The 10,269-nt window shown below is 45.3% G+C and overlaps 1 long non-coding RNA gene across 1 annotated transcript; it reads left to right on the top strand.

The window, feature by feature from the left end:
- The first annotated feature begins 678 nt into the window (after positions 1 to 678).
- LOC125547740 (uncharacterized) lies at positions 679 to 7,546 on the top strand. Its single transcript, XR_007300743.2, has 3 exons — positions 679 to 987; positions 6,053 to 6,112; positions 7,096 to 7,546. It is a non-coding gene; the product is annotated as an uncharacterized LOC125547740 (long non-coding RNA).
- Positions 7,547 to 10,269: the final 2,723 nt, after the last annotated feature.

The raw sequence follows: 10,269 nt of genomic DNA, 5'->3' as shown, positions 1-10,269 counted from the left end.
ATCTCGGGACGAGATCCTCTCGTAGTGGTGGAGTGTTGTGATGCCCTGAGACCGTTGCGCCAGGTGGCTTCCATTTATTCACCGGCGTTGCCATGTCATTTGCTTGCGTGTTGCATTTCATCATGTCATCATGTTCATTGCATCATCATGTTTTCAAAAACTGCATCCATCCGGGTTCCCCCAGTGCCATCCGTTGTCCGTTCTGAGCCCAGACACACTTGCACGCGCCCGCGGCACGTCCGAAATATTATTTTATAAGTGGCCGGAAAATATTCTCGGAATGGGTTGAAAGTTGGCATGCGGTCTTATTATAGTGTAGGTAGGCCGCCTGCCAAGTTTCATGGCATTCAGAGTCTGTTTGATAGCCCAACGGATAACTATAGCGGCAATATAGTCGGTCTAACGTCGGACGTTTTCGGTCTCCGGAAACAGTCGCCGGGCCTCTCCTCTTCTCTCTTCTCAGCCCTTTGCCTTCTGCACTACCTCTCACCGCCAGGCCCGACCTAACCTCTCTCGTCAGCCTGCGGACCTCCTCCCGCACGCATCCGAAATCTGTCCCGGACCCGACCCAGACAGTCGTCACCGTTGGATCCAGATCATCCCCAAACGTCTACAAAACGTCACCATTTTCTTATTTGGGCTCCCTAGCCTGTTTTTCCCGACCGTCCGATTGTGATCGGAGGGACCCAAATGCCCTACCTTAACCCACCTACTATATATAGTCGGTGCATTTATAGACCAAACCCTATTTTGTAGGGATCCTCCCCTGTCAATTCGCCGCCGCCGCCAGTCAACCACCCCTCTTTCCCCTCGGGATCCCTCCTGATACACTCCATCGCAGCCGACCACCGTCCTTCATCGTTTTCAGATCCACCCAATCGCCGTAGCCATCCATCCATCCGATCCAGTGACTCCTCACCCCGAGCCACCTCTAACCCGCAGCCTCGTGCTCGGGCCCGAGCAGGAGCTCGTCCACGAGCAGAACAGGTGAGCCCTGCCGGCTGTCCCCTGCCTCCTTGCTTCACCACCTTTCTCTCTCTCCCTCCCTGACCTCTCTTGCTCTCGTGGAACAGCAGACTCGTCGAATCTTCGCCGGAGCAGAAGCTCCATGACCATGCCCGCCTGATTGTCAAGCCACCACCAAGAACTGCTCCATCGCCACGAGTTCCGGCGTCCAGGACCTCCCCCGCAACCATCCAACTTGTGCCCGGCCTCCTTGCTGTGCTCGGTCGTCCTCTGCTCGGCGACCCACACAGCCGCAACCTCCATGGCCGAGTTCGCGCCCGGTGCTGAGCTCCAGATCCTTAGCCACTGCCTCACCTGCCGCCACGGATCATCTTGCGCCATCCCCACGGTCGGATCCACGCCATCCACGGCCTCTCTGCTTCGTCCTTTCGCCGTAGTCGCGGCAAGTCCATCGACCGAGCCGCCAAGATCATGCCACCGCCTCGACTCCAGGTCCGGCCGCCATCGGCCGCTCGCCTCCTCGGGCGCCCGCGCCTACCACCGGCCGGCCAGTTCTTCCCCGCCTCGGAGCTCCCTTGCGCCGCCGGATCCCATCGTCCCCGCCACCCACTTGTCACCGATGGTCGCCTCCGCGCCAAGTCACTCGCCGCGCTGCATCTTGGCTGCAGTGAGCGGGAGCTGCAGTTACCCTTCATTGACCAGGCCCCCTCTGCCCTGAACATTGTCGAATGGTTGAACCAGCTGAAACCGCTCGGTCCTGCCGGCTCGCTCCAACCGGTCTGGCCCGATCCGTGCTAACCGGCCCCGAACCCCCTGCCCGTCTTCAGCAGGCCCGTGAGGCCCAGAGTGAGCGCTCTCATGCTATCCATCGCCCTGGACGAGATATTTCTCTCTTGAGCATGCTCCTGTGCAGCCCATTTCATCCCAGATCCAGCCCATCACATGTTTTTTTCCTGTCTACGAATTTAGTTTTTATTCCAGAGACTGCAGTTTTGCAGAAAACTCCCTAAGCTTCATGCATATCCTAACTATTTAACCGTGCATCGGATTAAAACAAACTTTATATGAAAAATGCTTAGTTTTTCATCTAGTTTCATAATATGCAACTTTCATGCATGTTTGAAATGTTTAAAATGCTTTTAGTTAAATTTGCTCCTATGCCATGTGAAAATGCTTTAATTCGTAACTAAATAACTGTAGCTCCAAACCTAACAAACTTTATATGTAAATGGGGTAGAAAAATGCCTAGTTTGACATGGTGGCATCACTTTGCATGTTTAACAACTCTAAAATTGTGTTTAGGGCAGAACAGTACCAAACCTAATATATGCATATGTGGATTTACCGGAATTATTGTTCGTTGCTTCCGGACTCATTTAACCTTGACTAGATAGGTAGTTTTACTTTGCTTCACCCTCTTGCCATGTTTAACAACATTTAATATTGTTGGGTACATAAACGAGATCGAACTAAATAACTTGTTGCGGTGTTTTCTTCAATATGCAACTCCGTTGCATATTGAGCTCCACTTAAGTTGTAGTGTTGTTTGTTGCACTTTACCATGCCATGCCATGTATCATTAAACCGAACATGCATCATACTTGGTTGTGCATCATGCCATGTCCATGTGTTGTTTGTTTACTATGTTGTGTGCTTCTTTTCGGTGTTGCTTCTTCGGGTTGGTTCCGATAACGTCGCGTTTGTGAGGACCCGTTCGACTATGTCTGTTTGTCTTCTTCATGGACTCGTTCTTCTTCCTTGCGGGATCTCAGGCAAGATGACCATACCCTCGAAATCACTTCTATCTTTGCTTGCTAGATGCTCGCTCTTTTGCTATGCCTATGCTGCGATACCTACCACTTGCTTGTCATGCCTCCCATATTGTTGAACCAAGCCTCTAACCCACCTTATCCTAGCAAACCGTTGTTTGGCTATGTTACCGCTTTGCTCAGCCCCTCTTATAGCGTTGTTAGTTGCAGGTGAAGATTGAAGTTTGTTCCTTGTTGGAACATGGAGATGTTGTTCCTTGTTGGAACATGTTTACTTGTTGGGATATCACAATATCTCTTATCTAATTAATGCATGTATATACTTGGTAAAGGGTGGAAGGCTCGGCCTTATGCTTGGTGTTTTGTTCCACTCTTGCCGCCCTAGTTTCCGTCATATCGGTGTTATGTTCCCGGATTTTGCGTTCCTTACGCGGTTGGGTTATAATGGAAACCCCTTGACAGTTCGCCTTGAATAAAACTCCTCTAGCAAGGCCCAACATTGGTTTTACCATTCGCCACCTAGCCTTTTCTTTCCCTTGGGTTCTGCAGACTCAAGGGTCATCGTTATTTAAACCCCCGGGCCAGTGCTCCTCTGAGTGTTGGTCCAACCTGTCAGCTGCCGGTGGCCACCAGGGGCAACTCTGGGCTGGCCTACCGAAACCTTGGACAATCTGGTGTGCCCTGAGAAAGAGATATGTGCAGCTCCTATCGGGATTTGTCGGCGCATTCGGGTGGCTTTGCTGGTCTTGTTTTACCATTGTTGAAATGTCTTGTAACCGGGATTCCGAGCCTGATCGGGTCTTCCCGCTAGAAGGAATATCCTTCGTTGACCGTGAGAGCTTGTGATGGGCTAAGTTGGGACACCCCTGCAGGGATTTGAACTTTCGAAAGCCGTGCCCGCGGTTATGGGAAGATGGGAATTTGTTAATGTCCGGTTGTAGAAAACCTGAAGTTGACTTTAATTAAAACACATCAACCGCGTGTGTTACCGTGATGGTCTCTTCTCGGCGGGGTCCGGGAAGTGAACACGGTGTTGGAGTTATGCTTGACGTAGGTTGTTTAGGATCACTTCTTGATCATACTTTCTCGAACGTGCTTTGCCTTCTCTTCTCGCTCTCATTTGCGTATGTTAGCCACCATATATGCTACTCGCTTGCCGTAGCTCCACCTCATACCTTTGCCTTACCTATAAGCTTAAATAGTCTTGATCGCGAGGCTGTGAGATTGCTGAGTCCCCGTGACTCACAGATACTTCCAAAATCAGTTTGTAGGTGCCGATGTTACCGAGCAGGTGACGCAACCAAGCTCAAGGAGGAGCTCGATGAAGATCTTGTCCTTTATGTTGTTCCGTTTCCAGTTGATCAGTAGTGGAGCCCAGTCGGGATGATTGGGGATCTGTGTAGCTTTTGGGGTAGTCTTCTTTTATTTTGGTTCCGTAGTCGGACCTTGATTGTATCTGGTCGATGTAATGCTTTATTCATGTAATTGTGTGAAGTGGCGATTGTAAGACAACTATGTATCTTTTTCCCTTATGTATTACATGGGTTGTGTGACGATTACCTCACTTGCGACATTGCTTTCAATGCGGTTATGCCTCTAAGTCATGCTTCGACACGTGGGAGATATAGCCGCATCGAGGGCGTTACAAGTAGCCTACAAGTTGGAATTGCCTGAAGGATTGTCAGGAGTTCACGACGTGTTCAACGTTTCCCAGTTGAAGAAGTGCCACACAGAGATGGCTGATATACCGCTGAGAGACACAGTGCCGCTGGAAGCGATTCAGTTGGACAGTGATTTGACCTATGAGGAGAAACCAGTCAAGATTCTTGAGTATGCCAGCCGAGTCACCCGCAGCAAGGTTATTAAGTTTTGCAAAGTTCAATGGAGCCACCACACGGAGGATGAAGCCACCTGGGAACGAGAGGAAGATCTGTTGAAGGACCACCCTCACCTATTTTCTAGCCAACCCGAATCTCGAGGGCGAGATTCATCTTAAGGGGGTAGGTTTGTAACATCCCAAATTTTTAATTTTGAATGTTATACAATAGATCATCATTGCATATCATATTTTATTGCATTTTGGTTGATCCTAGAAATTTCACACAACTCAAGGACCCTCGGAGAGAGTTGGGCATTTCGTTATTTTCATATTTGAGTTTTCTCAAATTTTGAAAATAGGATCATTTGATTTGATTTATTTTATCTTCAATTATTTCTATTACAAAACTATGAGAGAGGGAATAAAATGACTTTTCCAAAATAAAGAAATATTGATGATTTAATAAAAAAATCAAATAAGATTTTATTTTGGTTTTATTTGCTATTTTATTTGAATTTAGGAAAAATGCACATTTTTCAAAATTGCGTTTAGGCCCCCAAATAAATGTTCATCCTGTGCGGCTTGATTTTAGAAGTCGGGGAAAATTTATTTCGGGATTTTTGGAGTCCGTTTAGTATTTCTTTTGTTTTTTTCTGTGCGTAATTATTTAAAAAAAAGTCGAACCGACCTACCGGGCCGTGTCCGACCTGGACACCTGGCCCGGCCGGCCTTTATAAGCCGGGGAGCCCAGCCCGAGCCGCCCCAAACCCTAGCGCACGACCCCACCACCCCTGACGCCGCCGCGTCGCCGCATCGCCGCCGCCGCCTCGCCTCGTGCGCCGCGCCGCCACACCGCCGCCCTGCCGCCGCACCGCCCCGCTGCCGGAGCCGCGCCGCCGCCCCATGCCGTCGCCGCCCCGCCGGAGGTTGACCGCTGCCCCGCCGCCGGCGGTTTTCCTCGAGAAAACCGTTCGATTTTCCGTCCGATTTTTTTCGGTTTTTTTAGAATCGTTTTTTAGATAGATCGGTTTTCCGGTTTATTTATACAGGGAGCGTTCGCTCGTTCGTTCATTTTCACGAACGCGTTCATCTTTTAGATCCAGATAACGAACATTCGTTCGTTAATCTGTTCGTCGTTTTTCTTTTCTCGGATTAAATCCGCGATTTTTCTGATCGTGATTCCTGATCCGATTTTCGTTCTAGTATAACTTTTCACTCGTTTATCGGAATCAGGCGATTCAAGCGCCTGGTGTTTCGTCTCGAAACCCTCTTTCCGTTTAACCAACTCAAACAAGTTTTTTCCTCTGTAAAATTTGCCCTAGATCCAGAATAGTAAACGAAGCCTGTTTGTTTTGTCGTTTGTCTTTCGTTGCTTCGTTCTATTTGGTTCTTTTTGCCAACCGGAGTTCTTAAGTTGAATTTTCTGGTTAGATCTCTTATTTGATTTTTACCTATGCATTAGTTGAGTACTTATTGTATGCTTGTTTGTTTGCGATAGAGTATCCGGAGTCCACCGCTTGCTACTTCGAATCGCTAGGTTTTGCGGATCATCAGCAAGGCAAGTAACACTTTGATAATACCTCCGACTACCCAGTTTTTATTGCATTAGATCAATCCTCACACATTGCATGTTTAGGATCTAATTAAGTTGTGGGTTTGGGAAGTAGTTGAGGTAGTACCTATTACTTGTTTATTATCAAACCTTTGGGAGTTACTTCTACGTTTGCTTATGCCATGCTATGCTAGTAGACGTGGATTGGGTGAGTGAAATCCATGAGAGATGTGAGTTTGTTAAATTATTGGTTTATCTAAGGTGGCAACTTAAATACACATCTGGGTGGATTGAGGCACCTGGGTATTCCAGCGATTGCCTGTTTTTCTTTTGGACCGCCACCCAGGCTCAAAGGGATCATGAGATTATTCATGCTAGAAACTTACGTGTGCAGCCACTAGCTACTATGGTCTCTAGCATAGTTGACTAAGTTGTGCGAACTCTTACAGTGGTAGACTAGCAGATGTAGGGGAAAGTAGGTGTAATGGTCTACCCGATCGTAAGGTGTGAGCGCTTCTGAAAGACTATGTCTCGGTCATCCGTTTTCTCAAACACCCTGTAGTGCGAGAATCCCAACGGAGGAGATCGAGACTTGTGGGGAAAAGTGCGCAAACCTCTGCAGAGTGTATAAACTAATCATGGTTAGCCGTGTCCCCGGTTATGGACATCTTGACTATCTAGTACTTGGATTATCATGTGAATCTCATCATGTTACTCTAAATAATTTTGTTGGGTTTTAATGATGATGCTTAATTGGGATTGAGAGGGTGTCTACACTCTCAATGTTTAACAACTACCATGATAGTTAAAAAAAATTTATTCCTTTGAAGTTGGGAAAAATTGGCTTTACGCAAAACTGTAACCATAGAGCTTTCCACCAGCCAAATATGCATGTAGTATAGTCTTATTCTTTCATTGCTCTCTATGTGTTACATTGCCAGGATATTCCATGTGCTGACCCGTTTCGGGCTGCAACGTTCATGTTGCAGACTTTTCAAACGACGAGTAAGGTGCTTTTAGGTCGTGGTTCTATACTCAGTGATGCCGTTGGAGTTGATGGACTCACTTATCTTCCATGTCTTCCGCTGTTATCGTTATTAGAAGGCCTTAAGCCATATTTATTGTAATAAGTTCTCTTTTGAGACACTCGATGTAATAAGTGTGTGATTGCTACTCTGTTATAAATCCTTCAAGTACTGTGTGGTGTCAGCATTACTGATCCAGGGATGACACCGGGGCACAGAGATTGGACCGTTTGAGGTCTGATCGCTACATTATCTTCCAAGCCTTCCGCTGTTATCTTATTTAGATGGCCTTAAGCCATATTTATTGTAATAAGTTCTCTTTTGAGACTTTTGGTGTAATAAGTGTGTGATTGCTACTCTGTTATAAATCCTTCGAGTACTGTGTGTGTCAGCATTACCGATCCAGGGATGACACTGAAGCACAAAGACTTGACCGTCTGAGGTCGGGTCGCTACAGAAATCACCACCTTCGGTGGAGTTTCACTTATATGATGAGGTTAAGGAGATGTCACTGCATGATTTTTATCGGGTCTGCAAGATACCCTTTGTGGGCAGCATTGAGGAACCGCATCGTAGTGATGTGGATGGATTTGTTGATAGAATTGTTGTAGGGTAAACGAGGAAAGTTTCAGATGGAAGAATTACTAGTATATATTTTCCTGTTCTACGTTATTTTGCGATATTTGCTAGTAGATGCTTAATTGGTCACGGGAACAGTGGAAATGTTAGTGATCTTGATATTGTCATTTTGTGCCATGCTTTGTTTCTTGATACAACTTTCAGCTTAGGCGCTATTGTTGCTAAATGACTAAATCTGAATCATACAAAGGGCCCCATCTTCGGAGGCATCTTTGCTTCACGCCTTGCTGAACACTTTGAGATACCTATTAGGCATTATGAGAAAGAGGAAAAGTTGATGCCCCCTATTTTTTCTAGATTATAAAAGTATGGTAGCACATGATTTTATTGTTAAAAATAAGAAGAAGATGCTTAAGTATAATTTAATATTTGATAAATCTCACTGTGAGATTGTTACCTTGCCTGCACCCTCTTTGTTTAACATACTTTCAGGCATGTACCTCATCTTACCCAAGGCCAATTATGCATACTGGAGGCTGATACCAGTCCCAGAGCCTGAGCCACTACTCGACCCTTATCGACAGTCTGTTTATCAGTGGGATCCGGAAGAGATCGCCAACCAGTGGCACCCTGAGGACCCTCCTCAGTGCACCGGAGAGAGTAGTTTCGATCCGTGGGCATAGACCAACTTAGGCCAAAAGCCTAAGCTTGGGGGAGTACGTATTTCTCACCGACATTACATTCATGTTCACACACTCATGCAAGTTGTCGGTGCTCATACTTTTTCATTGTACTATCCATGCTATTTTATTTTCTTTTCTAAGCATTCTTCTTGTGTGTTTGAAAAACCTTAAGAAAAAAATTATTTGTAGCTTTTAGCTAGTTTACTTTCCATGCCTATAGTAGTAGTAATTAAAATAAAACCAAAAAAGATTTCTCGTTCTTCCTTTGCTTGTTGGGAGCTTTCCCGTGTAAATAGTTTTATTTCTTTTCTTATTCTTTGGGGGTTGAGAGGAGAAGACCATGATGAAAATGTTGAGTGGCTCTCATATGCATTATCGTTGATTTAACCAAGAGCCCATATTACCTTGTCTTCTCCCTTTTATTAAATGCTTGCAGATTCCAGCTTTGTCCAATGCACGTGCACTATTATTATTATCCACACCGTTCGGTTGTGCGAGTGAAAGGCAATAATCATGATATATGATGGACTGATTGAGATGAGAGAAGATGGTATGAACTCAACCTATCTTGGTTTTGTAAATATGATTAGTTCATCGTTCCTGATTTAGCCTATTATGAATGAAACATGTTTGCAATGACAATTAGAGATTATAGTTGCTCATGCCATGCTTAATTAGCTAAGAGTTTATAATGGTTTACCTTGCGTGCCAACATGCTATTAAAATGGTTTTGATGTGGTATGATAGGGTGGTATCCTCCTTTGAACGATTCGAGTGGCTTGCTTGGCACATGTTCACGCATGTAGTTGAAACAAAATCAACATAGCCTCCATGATATTTATGTTCATGGTGATTTATATCCTACTCATGTTTGCACTCATTGTTGATTAATATTAATGCATGTTCATGACTGTTGTCACTCTCTAGTTGGTCGCTTGTAGCGACCCGACCCAAATGGATCAAGTCTCTGTGCTTAAGTGTCATCCCTGGATCGGTATGCTGACACACACAATAGTCGAGGATTTATAACAGAGGTAAATCACATGTATAAAGTAATGTAAATACTATTATCCTAATCCAAATAGCGGAAGTAACAACAAGGTTGTGGATTCCCATCAACACCAATGGCAAAGTTGAGTGTAGAAATCGTAACCCTAAAGTATCACTTACTCGTCGTAAGATTCCCGCAACATGAGACATTGCAGCCATATAGGTGAGTACATTGAATGTACTGGCAATTTCACACTGTAGAGCAATGCTGAATAATGGCTATCACTAAATGCATATTTGGCTGGTGGAGGCTCTAAGTTCAAAGTTTGCATAAAGCTAATTTTTCCCTACAACAAAGGAATATATTTTATTTAACTACAAAGTTTGTTGAAAACATTGAGAAGGTAACCCCAACTCAATCCCAATTAAAAGTTAACAACCCAACAAATTAATTAAGTAGAGCGATGAGATCAACATAATAATTCAAGCACCAGATACTCAAGATGTCCATAATCGGGGACACGGCTAATCATGATTAGTTTGTACACTCTACATAGGTTTGCACACTTTTCCCCACAAGACTCGATCTCCTCCGTTGGATTTCTCGCACTACATGATGTTTGAGAAATGGATGATCAAGACACAGTCTTTCAGAAGCGTTAGCTCATTACGTCGGGTAGACAGTACCACCTACATCCCCTACATCTGCTAGTCTACCATTGTAAGAGGTCACACAACATACTCAACTATGCCAGAGCCCATAATGGCTTGTGGCTGCACACGGAAGTTTCCAGCATGAATAACATAATGATCCCTTTAAGCCTAGGTGGCAAACCACAGGAAAAATCACACGGATACCCCGGGATTCTCCTTGGACAACACTGGA

The sequence above is a fragment of the Triticum urartu genome, chromosome 7A (assembly GCF_056163025.1).
Source record: "Triticum urartu cultivar PI428250 chromosome 7A, HENAU_Tu73, whole genome shotgun sequence".
In the NCBI taxonomy this organism is placed as follows: Eukaryota; Viridiplantae; Streptophyta; class Magnoliopsida; order Poales; family Poaceae; genus Triticum; species Triticum urartu.
The sequence above is the reverse complement of the archived record's forward strand: the minus strand, read 5'-3'. Positions and strand labels throughout refer to the sequence as shown.